At 41.3% G+C, this 21,854-nt stretch overlaps 1 long non-coding RNA gene across 1 annotated transcript; it reads right to left on the bottom strand.

The window, feature by feature from the left end:
- Positions 1-1,829: 1,829 nt before the first annotated feature.
- Positions 1,830-21,373, bottom strand: LOC306916129. The gene is made up of 4 exons (XR_013788928.1): positions 21,219-21,373; positions 15,966-16,064; positions 2,506-2,566; positions 1,830-1,951 (listed from the first exon to the last, which is right to left on the bottom strand). It is a non-coding gene; the product is annotated as an uncharacterized lncRNA (long non-coding RNA).
- Positions 21,374-21,854: the final 481 nt, after the last annotated feature.

Raw genomic sequence — 21,854 nt, 5'->3', positions numbered from 1 at the left:
CAGGATAGAGGGAAAGATGAATGGAGCAGTGTACAGAGACATCCTGGATGAAAACCTGCTCCAGAGTGCTCAGGACCTCCGACTTGGTCAACGATTCACCTTCCAACAGGACAACGACCCCAAGCACACAGCTAAGATAAGGAAGGATTTAGGACAACTCTGTGAAAGTCATTGAGTGGCCAAGCCAGAGCCCAGACTTGAACCCCATTGAGCATCTCTGGAAGGACCTGAAAATAGCTGTGCAGCAACGCTCCCCGTCTAACCTGACAGAGCTTCAGAGGATCTGCTGAGAAGAATGGGAAAATACCCCAAATTCAAGTGTGCCAAGCTTGTAGGATCATTCCCAAAAAGGCTTAAGGCTGTAATTGCTGCCAAAGGTGCCTCAACTTAGTACTAAGTCAAGAGTGTGAATACTTATGTACATGTGTACATGTTTTCACTTCATCATTATGGGGTATTGTGTGTAGATTGAAAGGGATTAAAAAATGTAATCCCTTTTGAAATGAGGCTGTAAAAGCAAAATGTGTTAAGGAGTGTGAATACTTTCCGGATGCACTGTATACTGCATCCTCTGACACACACACACACACACACACACACACACACACACACACACACACACACACACACACACACACACACACACACACACACACACACACACACACACACACACACACACACACACACACACACACACACACACACACACACACACACACACACACACACACACACACACACACACACACACACACACACACACACACACACACACACTCACACTCCATGGGTGAAGGTGTGTCCTTTCTTCCCGCTCAACATTTCCTGCTGACAGGAAGTGTGTGTGTGTGGGTGTGTGTGTGTGTGGTCGTGTCCTACATCTCATGGGGTTTTGGGGAGGCGGGACTTAGTCTAAAAGGATCAAATAAATAGCAGCACTCACATCGTTAGCACATTACCAAGACTTCAATCTTTACTCTACAGGTGAGCACATTATCAAGACTTCAATCTTTACTCTACAGGTGAGCAAACCACGACGTACAGTATTATATTGTACTAGACTATTGTGCTATATTTTAGTATTGCTATCCTATGCTATATTATATTTTGCTATGCCGTTTTATATTACATTTAAAAAGTGTTTAGCTGCATTATAAAATGTTATATAACTTATATTGTGTCATGTTATTGTACAACATGGGAATAACTACTTGTGTCTGTGTGCGCATGTGTGTGTGTGTGTGTGTGTGTGTGTGTGTAGGTGATAAGATGGCGTGTGTGTCAGGTGTTGCGTTGCTTGCATTGTTGTGGGTCAGTGGGTCGTTGTGTGGGCCATTGCAACGTTCCCTCAGTGCTCCTCTTTCTGATGTGGACACGTACCAGAATGTCCAGAACATCTCCAGACATGTGAGATCATTTACCTTCTCATTGCTTTCATTCACTCACTTTTTGTATTCATTCTATTCTATTTATTTATTCTATTAAAGTTAAAATTATATTACAATGTATATAGCTGTACATTTAATGTCATTACTTTAATTATATAGTCTATCATTCTTAATCAGTTAAATAATTATCGATCTGTCTGTCTCTGTCTGTGCGTGTGTGTGTTCAGGCCCAGCGATCAGAAACAGAGAATGACACGTCTATCAGACTGATACCCCGTGCTGACACAAACAAGGTAAAAACCTGTAAACCTTTCACTTTGCTGTCTATCACTCTCTCTCCCTCTCTCTCTCTCTCTCTCATTCAGTCTACAGATTGCTTGGATTAACAGTTGCCCCTCTTGTTTTCCCCATCCCATAATATTCAGACTCACCTGGAGGTGTGCTGCCTCCATGCCAACATCCTGGACTTCTACCTGCATAACGTCCTCAATCAAAGTGACAACCATCATCACAAGAAGATGCACCAGCTGAAGTCTGACCTGAAACGAGTCAGCTCTGACCTGCAGCAACACGGATGTGTGAGTACACACACACACGCTCACACGCACACGCGCACACACACACACACACACACACACACACACACACACACACACACACACACACACACACACACACACACACACACACACACACACACACACACACACACACACACACACACACACACACACACTCAAGTAAAAGTAGTGTTAAAGTTAGTGTTTCTGTGGATAAGGTTTCTGGGTTTCAACAATAATTCTACCGTAAATATGACTAAATGACTAATGTTTCTGTCTGTCTGTCTGTCTGTCTGTCTGTCTGTCTGTCTGTAGAATGTAACACAATATCAAGACCATCAGAATGCAGTGCAATTCAGGAAGAAACTCTCCAAGGTAAAATAACCACAAAACAAACATTTGACTTTAATTTAACTGATCATTCTATTTCATGGCACTCTATTATGCTACATTACTACATATATATTGATCGTTATATTGTGTGTGTATTTCAGATGGGAGGAAAAAGGGGGATCAATAAAGCAATCGGAGAAATCGACATTTTGTTCACGTACCTCCAAGACTTCTGTATTCACGCCTAGACATCAGTCCATATACAGTATACTGTCTTCACTCCTGCATGTAGAGATACAGATATACTGCCTTACATCAGACGTAAAAAATACGTTTTGATTTTATTTTTATTTATTTATTTATTTATTTATGTATTAGTATTTATGTATTTTATAAAATGGATCATTGTTATTTATGTGGTCTGAGATATGTTTTCTATGAACGAATGTATTTTTTTCCCACCTTATTTATTCACTAAATTTGTCAGGTTTTTATGATTTTTCAGGTATTTATTTAGTATTTATTGATTTATTTGTATATGAACATGTTTCTCATTTGAAGGATTCTGGATATTTATAACATAATAAGAATGATTAATCTGACAATGTATCCTCGGCCAGTATTGATTGATTGATTATAGCTTATTTATATTATGAATTAATACATTTGGGTCAATGTATCCATGTGTTGTTTTAAGACATATTAACAAGTGTTTGGCTGTTTGATATTCCTGCAGCAAATCTCAAGTAAATGTATTATTTACCGTAAATGGATATTCCTGAAGTAAATCACATGTAACTGTTTACAGTAAATGGATATTCCTGAAGTAAATCACATGTAACTGTTTGTACAGTAAATGGATATTCCTGAAGTAAATCACATGTAACTGTTTACAGTAAATGGATATTCCTGAAGTAAATCACATGTAACTGTTTACAGTAAATGGATATTCCTGAAGTAAATCACATGTAAGTGTGCTTGTACAGTAAATGACAAACAGTCCATGTGTTGTAATACCGGTAGTTTGGCTGATCTACCATAATGGTATGTATGTATGTATGTTACCACGACCACTGTTATTTAAATAAAGTTATTTATCAAACCTACAGAACCTTGTGCTCCCGTCTTTGTGCTGCATCAAACATGGCAACAGTGGCCACTAAATGGTGTCAATGGATCTGTAACAGCAGAATTGGTGATGGCTAACCAACAATTATGCTTTGAACTCAGGATTTAGGCCTACAGTATATATCATTTATGCAGAAAACAGACATGTTTTAACTGTAACTGAACACTGGCAATGACTGTATTGGAGTAACGAAATGCGGTGTCACTTGCTTCGATCGACCCAACAGTTTTGTAACTATTCTACGCCTGAGAAATCTTTTTTCCCAGAAACTTTTTTATTTTACCTATACCATACTGTAGTCGACACAATTGATTCTCAAAGTGGGGTCCGGGGGCCCCCAGGGGCCAGGGTTCATTGAGGGGGTTCTATAGGAGAAGTGTCTTAAATTCAACATCACAATCATTTTAAACACTTTATCCATATTTTATATGTATTTTTGAACACGAGTATTGTGAATTATTTTAACACAAACATTCTCTTCTGGAGGTCCCTGGCACCAAACATTTTCAGATGGGGGTCCGCGGCCAAATACATATCAATTTGGGTGTCTTTGACATGAAAAGGTTTGAGAACGACAGGTCTGACTCTACATGCAGTACACTAGTGTAGCAAAGCAAAATGTGAGTCGTCAGTGATTGTGCAAAGCATTGTGCTGCAGCATGCTGTCACATTGTTTGTGTCCCCCCCGACAACATAAAGCAATCGCTATAGGGATGCTCATGTTTCATGTTCTGATGTTCTCCTTAGCCGCTTTACCCCAGGCCTCTCTATTTTGGACATGCTATTATCCCTAGAACACCAACATCGGGTGACTTTCACCCACACAGTTATGTGATATTCATTGTGTTGCTGATGTCTAAGGTGGGTGGGTGGGTGGGTCGTTGGGTACCTTCAGGTTGCTCAGTATAACATTATCGGAGGTGGGCTTGTTTCCCTGTCCCCATCCCTGGTTTTTGGGTGATTGGGTGATTTTTCACCCGACGTTAGTGATGGAGAGTAATATAATTTGTTTCTGTCAGGGAGAAACCACCTAACTCCATTTGTGAGGGTTTTGATTTTGTTTCATAAATCAATTCTATTGAACACCCTTTAAGTCTGTGTGTTGGTTAAAAAAAGAATGTAACCAATGAAAAGTATTAAAAAGACAAAAAAATAAAACCTCTTAACTCCATCTCTCCCCCTCTCATGCAAAGAATAGACCATAAAGTCACAATACCAACTTTGATGAAGAAGTATTGTACTTTGTTTAAAAAAAATCTGACTCGTGTGAAGTGCTCCAGCAGCAAAAGCTAGGCATAGAATAGGCTCATAAGCCGCATCCACTGAGTCCTCCCAGAGTACTGCATGTGAGTTAGATGATGTACACCTTTCTTTTTAGAGAGAGAAGGGGACCAGAACACCAAGTCAGGTCTCAGGGTGGTTGTAGTGATCTCCACAAGCTGTCGGCCAATGTCAGCCAGCATCTTCCAGTCACAGGCTAAGCGTAGCTGGCCTCACTCAAATGGTGTGGAGCAGCTCCTGTTGGTGGTTGGATGCTGGTGGTGGTATGGAGTTGGTTGCAGGTCGTTTGTCTTCCAGGGTGGATGCAAGGGTCTTTAGGACTTGGTTGTGACGCTACGTGTAACGTCCTTGGTTGAGACTGGATTTGCCTTCTTCACCAAACCACTGGTTAACACACATTGTCTGCTATTGACGTACGTGTGTTATTGCCATCTGTTTACTGTATATCGCTTTATATGGATCTGAAACGGCAGCGCTGGCCCTGAGCCAGTTGCTAGGCAACGCTTTTCTCTCCCCTGCACGCACGGAACATGCTCACGCATGCGTAGACTACTGTTAAAATTAGGATCTTCTATGGCTCTTTACTCGAAAACTATGTTGCTGTCCATTGTGCTGATCTGACAACCGAGGTTCGGATCTGATTTCAGATTTTTTTTATCCCATCGCGATCTAAATATAAACAAAAGATAGCTAGCGTTTGAGCTAATGCTATCATTATCCTTTTCTTACAATGGAGGTCTGCAAGCCTCCTCCAAGTGGGGATCTCCCCAATTCCAGGACATCATATGTAGCTCTGATGGAAAAGCTCAAATGCTCACTTCCATGGCCCACATGACCTTCCAGGTGACCTTCCTCCTCTCCACACTGTCCCATCTCGTACACGGTCCCTGTTTGCCAAGATAGATTGCCTTATCCCACTGTGCAGCCTCCTCCTGGTGGCGCACTTCCTCCACAACCATCTTCCTCTGTTCTGGTGCTGTGGCTTGCTGTAGCCCTCCTCTTCCTTGCTGAACATAGCCCATGTCAGTATGTTTGAGGGCTGCTGTTGCTTCCTCCACTGCTTTTTCTGGTCTCCATTTGTGCCCAGTTGCCAAGGTTGGTGCGTTGTTGCTCGCCATTGTGTCTCTGGATTCATTCAGTGTCTGGAGTCTTGATTTTGCACACTTTAACTCCTCTGTGAGACTGGCTTGATGTGACTGTCTTGATGTGACTGTTATTTCCAACTTCTCCACAATAAATTAATATGTTAACCACTATCAACCTTCTGTCCCCAATTGGTATTATAAACCATAGAGAGCACTACCGTGTGTGTGTGTGTGTGTGTGTGTGTGTGTGTGTGTGTGTGTGTGTGTGTGTGTGTGGTTGACCTGATTCCATTCTTTTCTCTACTACACTTTCCCGGCACCGGCAAATGCACATGCACAGACAGACACACACGCACCACACACAGACACACACGCACCACACACAGACACACACACACCACACACAGACAAGATTTCAAAGAGTTTTAGTGTCACTCCATAAAGGTACAGAACAGTACCAGGTCATGGCATAATAAATTACACCTAAACTACATGAAACACTACACAATAAAGTAATTGCACTTACCCACAGTCAAAAGTCAAAGTCGTACGATTAGTCACACACGTTACCGCAGTGAAACTTGTTCTCCGCATTTGACCCATCTCTTGGAGCGGTGAGCCACAGCGTGCACCATGCTCGGGAATCATTAGTTGATTTGACCCCTAATCCAACCCATTGATGCTGAGTGCCAAGCAGCTAAACCAACTAAAAAGGATGCAACACACACACACACACACACACACACACACACACACACACACACACACACACACACACACACACACACACACACACACACACACACACACACACACACACACACACACACACACACACACACACACACACACACACACACACACACACACACACACACACACACACACACACACAAAAGAAAGGTTTAACATCAAGGGTTTTTCCTTTCTTCCCGCTATTTCCTGCTGACAGATGCTGCTCTAGGGAAAACGTGCAGTGACAAATTTAACCCCTGCCCACCTTCCTTCCCTTCACGGACCAATTCTGTTCGAATAGACACTCTGCCAAGCCTGATGCACTGCGGTGGATTGGCACTGAGGTTTTCCAGGCCTGCCCAGTACACAATCCTTTGCCTTAGGGTAGGGATTGGGTAGGTACAGTATGGGATGTATTGTGCTATTGAGATTGTGATGTGTGGAATGGCTTTGTCGTTTTATTTCTTTATCCTGGACATAGTGTTGCGTGTGTGGGAGTTTAGCCCAGTTAGTAATGGATGATATCGTTGTCGGGGAGAAAATATTTCAAATAATCTAAATGTTTACATTTTTTATATATTTTTCTTTTTCATTTGTATGTCTTCTCCATCATACAAAGGTAGTAAAAATAAAAATAGCGTTTATTTTCACAATTTTGGTATTATTTTAAAATCATAAAAACAATCGGTTTTGCACGTATGAGGTTGTAGGTCTGCTATTTTTGAAAAATCTTGAAAATGTTGCGCAAATCTTTGAATGTACACTCTTTCAGAGCGAACGTTTTTAACTCAACTCTTTTCTTCTGAGGGGTTCCTAGAACAACATATTTTCAGATGCGGGCCGCGGGCCAATTACATAAAATTTTTGGGGTCCTTGACATGAAATATTGAGCACCACTGATATAGAAACATAGGTTTTTCAGAACATTTTCATGATTTAGAAGTAATTTGTAGAATCGTCCTCAGGTCTAAATGGGTTATAACATGGATGCAAAAGAATTTCCTCAAACTCAACTAACAAATCGGAAATTCGAATCATTGGCCGAGACTCCCTCACTCACTCCACCCAGAACTTCACTCTCAACATTGACCACTGTAACCACATATAAAGGTAGACGCCTCTTCCGGCTCTGGGGCGTCTGTATCTCAACGGAATGCAACATGGAGACAACGAGAGGCGATGCGTGATTGCATTGGCAAGGTTTCCCGAGTTTCCTTGCGAAGCATAGCAGAAGCAAAACGGAAGAGCGGAAGGGGGAGTCGGTAAGGCCAATCAGAGGCGTGTGCCTTCAAGATTCCACTTCCACCTCCCGTTGGAGACAGGTCACTCCAACGAACTGCAGCGGCCAATGAGGCATCTCTATATTGTTTTTTAATATATTTTTAATATATATATAATATAATAGATCACTTTGTGCCCAGATTAGAGGAGGTATACTGCCACTTTATATTGAAACAGGTCGTTATGTTGGGCTAGAAGGGGGACGTCGGTAGGCCAATCAGAGGCGTGTGCCTTCAAGATTCCGCTCGACAGGTCGCTCCAACGAACTGCAGCGGCCAATGAGGCATCTCTATATATTTTTTTAATAACTATGATTGTAACAACCTACATCCCTGTCTGTAACCTTGGTGTCATTTTCGATTCCACCGTCTCATTCCTCCCCCATGTAAACCAGATCACCAAAGTGCCTCGTCAGGAATATTGCCCGCTTCCAGCCCTCTCTGACTTGATTACTGCAACATTATCCTTAACGGCACCACCTCCAAAGTCCTCAGGCTTCATTCACATACTGTATTCAAGACATGTGTGTGTGACTTGTCCATGTTTAATGGCCACTCCAATTCCTTTCCAATGGAAGGCTGGAGCGGTCATTAAACACAGACAAGACACCAGACACCAAACCCATGCTTAACCTGTTATCTAGTTGGTTTTGTGTTTCAATATTTTGTATTAAGCAGAAAAGACAAGACATGGACAATACATGAACTTATGACACCCCATGTGTCATAAGTACGACATACGACACATAAGTACAACATACGACACTTAACCCATTCTGGGCGGGAACCCCCTTCTGTAACAGTTTTTTTTTTCTTTTTTCCTTTCTCTATTAAACACTTTGAGGTTCTCTGGGGGTTTAAATCCAGAGCTATAAGACATTAATGAGATCAACCATAATCCCAAATGGGTTGACAGTTCAATAACAGGACAAAAACCAAAAGTATATGCAAATCATAAGATACATATGCCAAAGGGGCATAGGGACAGAAAGTATATTCAAATCATAAGTACCTATTTACAGTTTCACACCACATTGAGTATATTAGACAATAGACATCACAATATAGCTGCCATCATCATCTTTTAGATTATGTAAGTCTGACCCCTATACCTCCACATTGGTATGTCGTCTAACTGGCCTCCTCGGTCATTCCAATACACATAACATTTGACCACTCATCCCCTATATGAGGCGCCAGAGGCAGCCATGCTTCAACGAATTCGGCCAGGTTGCCCCGTAGGACACATGAGAGCCTCTCCAATGGCATTAAGCGTAGCACTTTTTCAAACCATAATATAACACTAGGAGGGCTGTCATCTATCCATTTATGAAGGATTGACAGCCGAGCAGCATAGAGCAAGGCTCGTACTAGATGTTTGTTACTTTTAGTTAGTATGGTAATTATGTCTGCCCCTAATATGTAGTGAATTGGATCTAATGGTATTCTAATTCCGATCAGTTTCAGAATTTCATCTTGAATAGATACCCAAAAGGGTCTGATTAGTGGGCATGTCCACATCATATGGCTGTGGGTACCTTGTCCACTTTTGCACCTAGGGCATATGGGAGAGCATAGGGGGTCAAATTTACTCCTGGTTACTGGGGAGATATGTAGTTTGTGTATTATTTTATACTGGGTATCTAGTTGGTTTTAATAAAGTTGGTTCCTTACTTTTCTTACGACTTTGGGTACTTAGAAAAGCGCTATATAAATCTGAGCAATTATTATTATTAAGGGACCAAGCCCAAAGGCATTTGTACAGTCGTTTTTTGTGAAACGCGGCAATATGGTAGAAGGCTATGCCAAACGGTGAAGATGCGAAGCCAACGACTATTGGCCAAAGGGTGGCGCTATAGCACTCAATTTAAAATGGAAACTTTGAACAGGCACAGCTCATTAAACGCTTGACTATCAACAATACAACTTTAAAACGTGTCTCCTCATGTTGAACAACTTGTGTTCTGACTTTTGACCTCTGACCTTTAGATCGCCCACCATTTTGAATTATGTGAAAAACTGTTTAATCGAAACTACTCCTGGGATTTTTGTGCAATTTGCTCGAAACTTTCTACACACAACTTATATCTTAAAACCCAGTAAGATAAGTTTGTAAGTGAAAAAAATAAGATTTTATGAGCCAATGAAAATTGCAGTTTTATGAAAAAAAATCTTCTACCCCTACATACATGCAGTCACATGTGTTTATGAAATTTTACAGTATGGTAGAGGCACTTTGAACAGGCATAACTCATGCCTTGTCTGTATGTCTGTATGTTTAGCTGTAATACCGCTGGGTGACCAAAGTGGCACTGTTGGGTAGCCTAAAAGGGCCATTGACACTGAGCACTATAAAAGGCCCCATTTACACTGGAAGCCAAAATCTAGCCTGAATCAGATCTGTGCCACATCAAGATTGAAATCCGATTGGTTTAAATGAGTCTAACAGAACAGGTCACATGACTCATTTAAACAAATCAGATTCCAATCTGGATGTGGCTCAGATCTGATTAAGGCTGGATTTGGCTGCCAGTGTAAATGCATAGAGTATTAAAAGGATAGAGACTGATCTGGCGCAAAGCTCCGCCCCCTCCGCTATTCATGTCAGTGGAAGTTGCTCAGTGGCGTTTTGAAGCACCCGGAAGGACCGTCTCAGAACGTCTACTTCCGCATTTGACCACCAAATTTTGGTGGTCAAATGCGGAAGTGCAACCGAGCGCTCAATGTTAAAGCCCAGCTGCACGGGGTTTCCCGGTCATGAATCCACGGGTCCGCCTGTAGTCCCTCCTCTTACCACTAGGGCCCAGTGCTTCAACGTTGGAGTGCCTCACTGGCCCCTTGTGTAAATGGTAAACTGTTCTGCAGACAGCCAGCAGTGTTGTTGAGCAGCCTGCTTATCTTGATTGATGAGCATGATTTATCTTGCTTTTGCTTGGTCCCCTCTTATCGCTGCTTGCAAGTATATCAATTATTATTACTAGCCCTTACCCGTTGTGAGATATTGCCCCCCCCCCCCCCCCCCTTGTTGCCGCCGGGGGTACTGCGCCCTGGGTGCGTTTTTAATTCACTAATAAATTCATTATGAATCATTGTGTAAAATCAAAAAAAGGGCTTCGTTAAGACCTCCATATTATTATGGTCAATGCCTGTGTGAAAAGTGGGAGCGATTGGCACAGGTGGTGAGGAGATACGGCGGTGTTTCTGACACACATTCATTCATTCAGACAGACAGACATTGACTGAATTATAGTATGATTATAGTATGATGATGATGATTATTATTTAGATGTACGACTCATACCCACAATAGGGATGCTATAGGGTTCAAGTGGACATAGTAGTAGTTAATCCAGGCAATGTATAGTTGAATTGGTTAATTAAACCACATAATTTTATTATGGGTTAGTTAATATTCTAGGCAATGTACTGTATAGTGTTATGGGCTAGTTAGTCAAGGCAGTATTTAATAACTGTACCAAGGTATAAATCGCTAATGCATGCAGATATGGGGTAACTGACTGGGTTAGTTAATAGAGGCAGTGTATAGTTTAAATCACTGGTTCCCAAACTTTTTAGCCGGTGCCCAAAAGAGAAATTTGACTCAAACTAGAGAAAATAGCAGATCTACAAGCTCACAACACGTCGCTTCGCGCCGAGCTTGTAAATCGGCTATTTCCACTACTTATTTTGTTTTCTAATTTATGGAATTTCTTCGATTTTTCTTCAATTTATTTGTGAAATTACTTTGAAAAATCATTGACTTTTTATCTTAATTCATGAAAACTTTAGCTTTTTTGGGAATGTTTTTTGAAAATGTGTCCGTGACCCACATATGAGTTGGAAAACTGTGGTTTAAATGGTGAATTAGATTACGGTAAAGGCAGTGTATAGTTTTTTTCTGGGCCAATGCTCCTGAGTTCCTCTGAGTATCAGATGTGAGAAGACAAATCGCAGTCATCATTTTTATGTTCTTTACCGTATGAACTCATAACCTACTTTTATCTCCATTGTCATCTCTGCTGGTGGTTTGGTGCACTGCTCGCCAACGCCACATCGAAACCACATGAGAAGAAAGAGGGCACCAGACCAGAGATCCCATACAGGTTAGATAGAGTTTACTCAGCAAGAGAGGAGAGGAGAGGAGAGGAGAGGAGAGGAGAGGAGAGGAGAGGAGAGGAGAGGAGAGGGTGAGGAGAGGGTGAGGAGTAGAAGAGAGGATAAGGTGAGGGGAGTAGAAGAGAGGATGCGAGATAAAAAATATAGGAAATATAGAAAAAAAAACATCACTTTGTGCCCAGATTATAGGAGGTATAGGTATACTGCCACTTTATATTGAAACAGGTCGTTATGTTGGGCTAGATGAAGAAGATCGAATCTGCCAAATGTGTGATCTCAATGAAATAGAGAATGAGTATCATTTTGTGTTGTGGGCCTACTGTCCTTTTTATTGGAGTGCTGGAGAAGAATTGTTTGATAATATAAACTATATGCTAATATGATGGATATGAATGATGCACAACTTATTAACCGTTTATTTGTAAAATACTCGCAAACTATTTATAGAAAGCCTGGGACCTGAGGAAAAAAGCAATGTGTAAGGGATATGTATGCTAGTTACATTGTTTTGTTTTATGTTTTGTCATATAATCCCATGAGGGATGGGCCACAAGGTGGCATGACACTCAATTAAAATCATTCATTCATTCATTCATTCATTCAGGTATAGCCTCCAAGATATATAGGTACATGTATAGCCTGACAAGATTTTGGAAAGATATTTAAAAGACTACATTCTAGTCTAATGTAGTCTTTTAAAAAGTCTTTCCAAAATCTTGTCAAAAATCTTGTAGTTTATTTGGCAGGCTTTAGTTGAAATGGTGTGACGTCACAACTGTGACCTCATAACACTGACATCACAGGGTTGCCCCCAGAGACTCAACCAGGAAGAGGACAAAGTGAAAATATAGAGAATAGAGAACAAGAGTCTTGTTTGCAAAAAAGCCCACGGAAACTCTGAAAGAGGAGAGGAGGAGGGGGGGCAGAGGGCAGGAGAGAGAGAGGAGGTATATAACATGGTTGGAGAGGAGAGAAGACACAGACAAGTTGAAGATTAAAGAACAGCAGAGAGACTATGGAGATGCTTGTATTCCTGTTGCTGGTCCTAGGTCAGTGTCTCTGTAAGAGCCATGGCGCGGCGCCCACAGTGTGTTGCACACAGCAGATACCTGCACAGCTGATCCAGGATCTGATGACTAAAACTACTCTGCTAATCAGTAATCTACCGGTAGGATCAATAACTAATCCAATTTTATTTTTTAAATAGTAATGTGATTTTATGGAAATAATTTGCAATTGCAGAAATACTGTATAATTGTCATCACTGGTGGTTTGATAATTTGATCTATAATTGAAACTAATTAAATCGTTACAATCAACAATGCTCCCATATTGATCAAAGGTGAAGGTACACTGTAAAATCTTCAGTGTTCATTTAAAACTGCAATACCCAGGATTCAAAGCTGGGTCCTACCACTTAAGACCAAATTGCTTCCAGCAGGGGAGATAGTGCCCTTATGAGCTTTAGGAAGTCAACCAGGTGCCCTACCAAACACCTGGGTCAATAGCTAATTAATACAGGGAAAGCATCTGTGTCATTTTAGATGTTAGCTATATGACATCATATAGCTAACATCTAAACCATTATTTTATACTTTGGCTATTCAAAAATAGCAGACATATACAAGCTCTATATATATACACTATATATATATATATATATATATATATATATATAATATATATATATATAGTCGGTGGCCAAATACGTATAATTGTGGGGGTTCTCGACGTGAAAACGGTTGAGAACCACTGATATAACAACTTAAGATTTTAAGAAAACCGTTTTCAGAATCGGCCACAGGTCTTAGTGGGTTAAGCTCTCAGAGCTAATGGATAATAACATGTACTGTGCAAATTATTGTAATTGCAATATGTAGATACCGGTACAATAAGTGCAGGCACTGTGTTTGTTGATATGTAAATAATCCAGCACATGCCAGGATTACAGAAATTATTTATAGACATTTATTTATTGACGTTTATTTATAGACGTAAAATGGCAAACGTGTTTCCCCATTGACGGCTGTTAAAAAAAGGTTCTTCATTCTGGTGTGTGCTGAATTATGCAACTATCAACATCATCTAGATTTTTGATCATTAACAAGCTGATAACGTCCTGCTTGCCCATCGTTGTCTGGGTTATTTCACTGATGCTTTTCACTGATGAACTAAAACTAAATGGAATTTGATTCAAAAGACTATACGACTAAAACTAAATCTGCTGTCAAAATAAACACTACTTATTGGATAAAATACTCCAGGCTTGCACACTCCCTCACTCTCTTGCCAATTGAGCTCTCTCTCTCTCCCTCTAGGTCACATTTAGACTGCAGTCACATCCAGTCAAATCTGATTCAAATCCGTTTTATTTCTCAAATCTGATCTTTTGGCCCGACCAGTCACACTGCATTTGCAAGTGACCAGATCGGATCTGTCACAGATCAGTGTCTTCAGACTGGCAGCAAACTCTAGCCTGAATCAGATCTGAGTCTGTGCCACATCCAGATTGGACACAACACAAACACAACACAAAGTCACATACAAGTCACATGGAATCTGATTTAGATCAGGTTGTTGCATTCAGACTGAGACGGATCTCTTTAAATCCGTCACATTTGTAAAAATCGGATTCCATGTGACCTGTCTGCATTTAGACTTATTTAAACAAATTGGATTTCAATCTGAATGTGGTACAGATCTGATTCAGGCTAGATTTGGCTGCCGGTGTAAATGGGGCCAAATGTCTCCACCTCTCCCATCTCTGCATCCTTCTGTCTCCTTCTCTGTTTCTGTCTCTCTCTCTGTCTCTCTTTGTCGCTCTCTCTCTCTCTATCTGGTCGTCACACACACCGCACAACACAACACAAACCTCAACATTGTACATGTCCAGTCCATATAGGAATACCACAACTTGAACTTTGTACAGTAGATTTGTGGATTTTCCATATGAAATTAAGTATTACCGATTAACCATTGTTTTTTTATTGTTCTGATTATGATCGTTATGATGACTATTTTCAGAAGGACAACAGATCAAAGGGAAACAGATTGCTGCCAAAGTTCTGCACCATGAACTGCAAAGAGGTTGGTTCTCCCTCTTCGTCCTCATGTACTTATGTCTTCTCCTTCTCTTCTCATTTGTTGTTTCTGTTCTGGAGATCACAGGATCAACTGATCTAGTATCTGATCCTTGTACTCCTTGGTTGGTTGATTCTAATGTCGCTGATATAGAATGTACAATTAACCGTCTTCTCTTTTAATTGTCTCTCCTCTCCGCAGCCCGTGATTGGCTGGCCAGAGCTGAGACTTCTATTGGACGTGTACCAGAGCAGTGTGTTTGCCAGTAAACCCGTAGAGAGCATGCTCCCCAGACATTATCCTGAACTACTGAACAGACTGCAAGACACACTGCACTTGTGTGTGAGTACATGCACGTGTGCGTGCATGCACGCACACGCACGCAAGCACACATTTGTATTTATGGCACATCAAAAGCCCACAGGCACGGCACAAGCAGGCACACAGACACCCCCACACACACACACACACACACACACACGCACGCACGCACGCACGCACGCACGCACGCACGCACGCACGCACGCACGCACGCACGCACGCACGCGCGCCCATTAAACCATGCAGGAAAATAGATTTTCACGTTGGCTATTCAAAAATAGCAGATATACAATCTCACAGCGAGTCACTTTCTGTTTCTGCCGCACTGCGAGCTTGTACATCTAATATTTTGGGACATTTTTTAACAATCTTAAAAGTGTGAGAACTACTCGTACTGGGTTAACAACTTAACATTACTCTTTTGCTTTCAGGTGCCGTCCCCCAAGTCTAAATGGAGCAAAAACATCAAGAAACTACAAAGAAAGATCCGGAAGGTACAGTAAATGACACGTGTTTACATCTGGCACACTGAACCTGTTTAACACCTGATACATCTGGTACTGCAATTTACATCTGGCACACCTGGTTGCAGCTGCCTAAAACAAAAATGCAGCATGCTCCATTATTAATAATAATAACAACATATCACTCACTGTGTTTGCCTACAGATGAGCAGAGGAGGAGAGAAGAGGAGAGGAGGTGTATTCAAGGCCGTAGGAGAGTTCATGTTCATCCTACGATGGATCGACGAACTGAGAAAACAAAACACATAATCATTAAAGTCATCACCGTGATCATCACCACATTTATTTTTATCATCGTCGCCATCATCAGTATTATCATCAAAACCATCTCTCCTGTTTTATTTAGATTTTGGATTTTAATTGATTTGCACAAGAAGAAGCAATATACGTACATATTTCAGAGGAAAGGAAGAAAAGGTGTTGTGCAGGCGAGGCCAGAAACCATAGGAGGTTGCTGTGCTTCTAGTATAGTGGTTCTCATAAGAGGAGTTTGGCGACCCCCAGGGGTCATGAAGGGGTTTACAGGAGGTCCCCAGCACAATGGAGGTCTCCAGAAAAATGAGGATTTTTTTGGTCAGGTGAACGGAGACAGCGCTTGTTTCACCTGACAAATAATGACTATGTCATCATTTATTTTTTTACTTTGGATATTTTCAAAATATTTTGAAGCCTCTTTAAACATATAGGCCTATATCTTTTTTTTCTTAAATTCAGTTTGAACACAAATCTTCTCTTATGGGGGTCCCTGATACAAAACCTTTTCACATCCGCAGCTAAAAACATAAATTTGGGAGTCGTTTTGAGAACCACTGCCCTAGTGGACAAGTCTAGGATAGATGTGACTGTAGCGTAATTTATTTATCTATTGTACCAGGGAGGAAAAAACTGTTTACAATTCATTTGCCTTATTGTCACTGGAAATGAATGTTGAAATGTAAAAATGTAATAATAATAATAATAATAATAATAATAATAATAATTAAAACTACAGATAAATCAATGTAGTTTTACAAAATAACTTATTTTAATTTGTTTCACTATTTATTGTATTGCTATAAATTCTGTATATTTTTATAGATCATTCAGAATATTTAAAATGTATTTTATTAATGTACATAAGATGACTGAAACAAGACTGATTAAAGTATTTTCTCATTTTCTCTTGTCTGTTTAGTTGTTCTGTGTCCATCTGCTGGTTAAGAGCGGTCATTACACTCAGATTATACATTTTAACTGTGTGTGTGTGTGTGTGTGTGTGTGTGTGTGTGTGTGTGTGTGTGTGTGTGTGTGTGTGTGTGTGTGTGTGTGTGTGTGTGTGTGTGTGTGTGTGTGTGTGTCTCTGTCTCTGTCTCTGTCTCTGTCTCTGTGTGTGTGTGTGTGTGTGTGTGTGTGTGTGTGTGTGTGTGTGTGTGTGTGTGTGTGTGTGTGTGTGTGTGTGAGTGTGAGAGAGAGAGAGAGACTCAAAGTGAGTGAGTCAACTGATGCGTCAGTCAGTGTGGCAAAAATTACGATAAGAAAACCTTACCCATACCACCCTACAGTATGTGGTTAATGTGTAATAGGAAGGTGATGGCACAGAATACATTTATATATAATATGTACTAATACTAATGAACTAGAAAATTAGCAATTTGGGGAAATTGCAAGTGTGGTTGCACCGACGCGAGTCGTGGTTTGTGGCCATGGGAGGGAAATACTGTTCCTGATGAAACAGTGTGGGCTTGACTAGCTCGCTAAATACAGTATGATAATTATGTATTGACCCACATGACGTCACAGGGACCCTGCACCCAGCAAACTTTATGTATTGACCCACATGACGTCACAGGGACCCTGCACCCAGCAAACTTTATGTATGGACCCACATGACGTCACAGGGACCCTGCACCCAGCAAACTTTATGTATTGAGCCACATGACGTCACAGGGACCCTGCACCCAGCAAACATTTGGGGTTACTCTATAAATAATAAAGTCAGGCAATTACTATAGTCTGGTTGCCCTGTTAGGGTTGTCGCCTGATGAAGGCCAACCATGGCCGAAACGTTATGTTTGATGCCAGTGTTTTCATAATAAATTAAGCACTGTGGAGCATATGTGCTCTGTTAGGGCAACTACACTAACTCCTTTCTGCCATGCCAGTTGGCCCTCAACTGTGAAGCAAAATGACAACATTTACATGAAGGTAGAGAGAGAGAGTTAATCAGCATGAGGAACTCTGTGGTTAGTGCAACGTGAATGCACGGTGCCATGTTCTATGAAAATATACCCTGCAACAGTCTGTCCTTACAAATAATACATCCCTCATGCTCTTTATTGCGGACACAAAATTCTATTTTTGTCAAAACAATATTGTTGTCAAAAACATATTTTTGTCACCGAGCTAGAGATTTTGTAACAGAGACCACACTTGAAGGGATATTTCACGTTCAAACATGTCTGGGGTCTTATTGATGTCTATCCGGGCTTTGTTGAGCACCCCAGACAGATTTTAGTAGCTTGATTCAGTATTTAGATATTTGATAGTTTCCGACCGAAGGTCCCAATTACAATGATGAAAACGTGCAATTCCCGTCAGTGTATAACTCAAAATCCCCATACATGTGAAAGCCCCATATATGGTGCCCAGGTCTCGTGACATCACTTGACATCATCTGATGTCATAGTAAATGTGATCTGCTGTCGCTTCACGCCCTTCCTATACAAACCCATTGTAACTTCAAACTCCATTTTAACCCTGATAGATTAGCCTAATTGAATATTGAAAACACCCGTCCTTGGTTCTAGTGACTGATATTAGCGTTCTAATGTGTGAGGGTGCGGTGTTTTTTCAATATTTTTTTTCATTTATTCCTTTATTTGGGGAAAATTAAAAAATACAATAAAATAAAAGAAATCAATGAATCAAAATATAGCTGTTGTAAAATATATATATATTTTTACATTTTTAATTAGCATACAAGGTGGAAAGCAAGGTAATTGTATATTCAAAACCGTTACTTTTCAGGAAATGTATGTGTTCCAATGGATCCAGCAGCCTATAGTTATTTAGTCTCAGGCTCTTAGTCTTGTTAATACTTTTCCATAGGTAAAATATTTATAAACCCCACAGACACACTTAGCCACTTTCATTGCTTCTGGATTGTTTGGTTATAAGTCGGTTATTGGTTCTATGTAATGTATTTTTAGCCCAGTCTTACTTGTACTGTCTGTAACAATATGTCTGTCCTCTGTACAATGTTTGTGGTTTGGAAAGTATCATCATTGGTTGTAACTGCTGCTGTTGTCTGCAAGGAAACTCAGACTTCTAAGAAAGAATCCAGAACGCACGCACACATGCACGCACGCACGCACGCACGCACGCACGCACGCACGCACGCACGCACGCACGCACGCACGCACGCACGCACACACACACGCACGCACACACAGCTAGCTGATTAACCTGCTAACTCAGCTGCATTAAAAAATGCATCTTTGTTTTTGTACATATGCTTGTTGTCAATAAAAAAAAAATAGAAACCGGTAACACTTGAAATGCTTATAAAGCTTTATAACACGTAATAATTATAGTTATAAGAAATCATCCTCATCGAGGATTGACAAGGATTTGACAAGGAGTATCCCATTTATCCGTTTGCCTTCTTCTAGAAAGGCAGTTCTGGAATTGCTTCAACACTATGCACAAATAATGCATGCCTTGGGAAATCCAACACACTACATTGCATGCTTCCAACTCGCATATTTACTGTTTGGATTTGTATGATACTATGTAATTGCGCAACATTTTACCAGAAGTGCTATGATGCAAAACACATCACATTTTCCACATTGACCGTCCCCTCCCCTTTTCACTGCACACCCACACTGCACTTGGCCAACTGGACAGTGGACACCTAGGGACAGTGGGCACCTGGACAACTGGGCACCTGGTCACTTGGACAGGTGGGCACCAAAACTAACTGGGCACTAGGGACATGTTTTTATTATCAGTATTACCAGCTCAGTGGCCTTGTGGTAGGTCACCTCGGAGGAAAGCCTGGTCTCTGTTTCAAAAGTCTGTATGATCCGGTCGGGAGCGGATGATATCGTTACGTCATGTAAAGTCAGGAACAATCAAACGGAACTTCCTTTTCCCTCAAACCGGAAGAATAACAATAAAAGCTCTCGTAGCCTGTAGCTTTTATTGAGAAAAATCGGTTTGAGGGAAAAGGAAGTTGCCGCCCCGTTGTTCCTGCCTGTCGACTACAAAACAATACTACAACATGACGTAACGATATCATCCGCTCCCGACAGGATCATATACCCTAAATGAAATGGTGCCCAGGCTAAGTCCAAGTAGGTAACTTGCTACCTGCTGACCTTAATTCAGACCTGCATGGGCATTACATGGCCCGGGGGCCAAATACGCCCTTTGGCTGACTCTGACCGGCCCATGAAAGGTTACTTAAAAATCAAACACACCTTCTAATTTCACCTTATGCGTGGACCAAAATGGCATTGCTTTTATTTTGAAGCCTGTTTATTCACGTACACGCAATCTGTCCCCTGCCGTGAAGTGCGTGTGATTGATTTTACTGTGTAGTAAAACTGAGAAACGTACCCAAATACTGGGTGAGTTTTTAGGACTTGTTGCAGATCTCAGCCTCTCTCAGCCAGCTGCCCTCAATAGCGTTAGGCTAGCATGCAGTGTACAGTTCAATGTGGCATTGCCTCCGGAAGTGGAAAATCAAGTCATATCAATGCAGTGTTGGTGTTGCCCATGCAGGTCCACATCGCCCTGCATCTTAGAATATATGAATTTCAATTTCCACACCAACCAGTTTGGTGAAGGTTATGATAAATATCTGTGGAACACAGTGGATCTGTGTCAGGGGGTTCCACATGGAACTGTGTAGATGGCAGTTATAGATTTACCTGGAAGAAAGTTTCCTTTTCTAATTAGAAAATACTGAGGTAGTAGGATGTGGTACATCACCACACACAGGATGGTATTTGCTGGTATTTGCTGTCGTATACACTGTGGCCTTTAAAGACATGCAGCTACACTACACTATGCTGGGATTCTCCAAGGTCTGAGTTTAGCAGCAGTGCTGCAGCTAGTTAGAGGAAAGTCAACCATCATGATGATGCGTCTTGTTTCAGCCACTGAAACCCCAAATGCCACACACACACACACACACACACACACACACACACACACACACACACACACACTGCAGACTGGCTATATAAACCTGTTACCTTCTCTACAATTTACAAACACACTGACATACAGCACTGTATAGTTCAACACATGGTGCAAGCACACTAATACAACAGAGTTACAAACAACACACCAAGAAACGGACACAGACACACAGACAGAGACACACATACTCACAGGCAAAGTTTCCTGGCTCATTTGTGTTCTACTGAGATCTAGAGTTCTCCCGCTGCTCCCAGACCAGTCCGTTGCACAGAGTACCAGTATGGCAGTCCAGAGAGTGCTGTTGAGTGTGGTGATGCTACTGGTGTGGACCTGTGGACCAGTGGAGTCTAAATCTATTGAGAGGAGGACCAGAGGACCAGAGGACTCTAAAGCTGTTTCCTGCGGTGGTGGTGTTATCCCAGCCAAACTGAAAGAAACACACAACAACATCATTTCGCTCCTGGTGAGTTCACACACTCTCAGGAAAAGTGGGATGGGGGGGGGGGGGGGGGGGTTGTCCAACAAGGTGTTTTTTTCCTGAGAGCAACGTATGCTCTGTATTGTTATCAGTGGGAACGCCGCACCATTACACTACTTGTATGCTAAAAATGTGACAATACACTGAGTGTCTATTCTGCGTCATGTTTGGCATTTTCAAGATGAAAATTGTTCAACTTTGTGCAGAACGCTGTGCATTGAACACATTAGGCTCCCTGTTAAAGTGGGATGTGCATTGAAAATGTTATGGTTTTGGTTGCCCATTGAAGTGGGACATACATGACTATTTTTGCAGACATTAATTTAATTCCACTGTGTGGCATGATTTGT

Source organism: Electrona antarctica, assembly GCF_951216825.1.
Source record: "Electrona antarctica genome assembly, chromosome: 23".
Lineage (NCBI taxonomy): Eukaryota > Metazoa > Chordata > Actinopteri > Myctophiformes > Myctophidae > Electrona > Electrona antarctica.
This window is presented reverse-complemented; position numbering and strand designations above follow the sequence as displayed.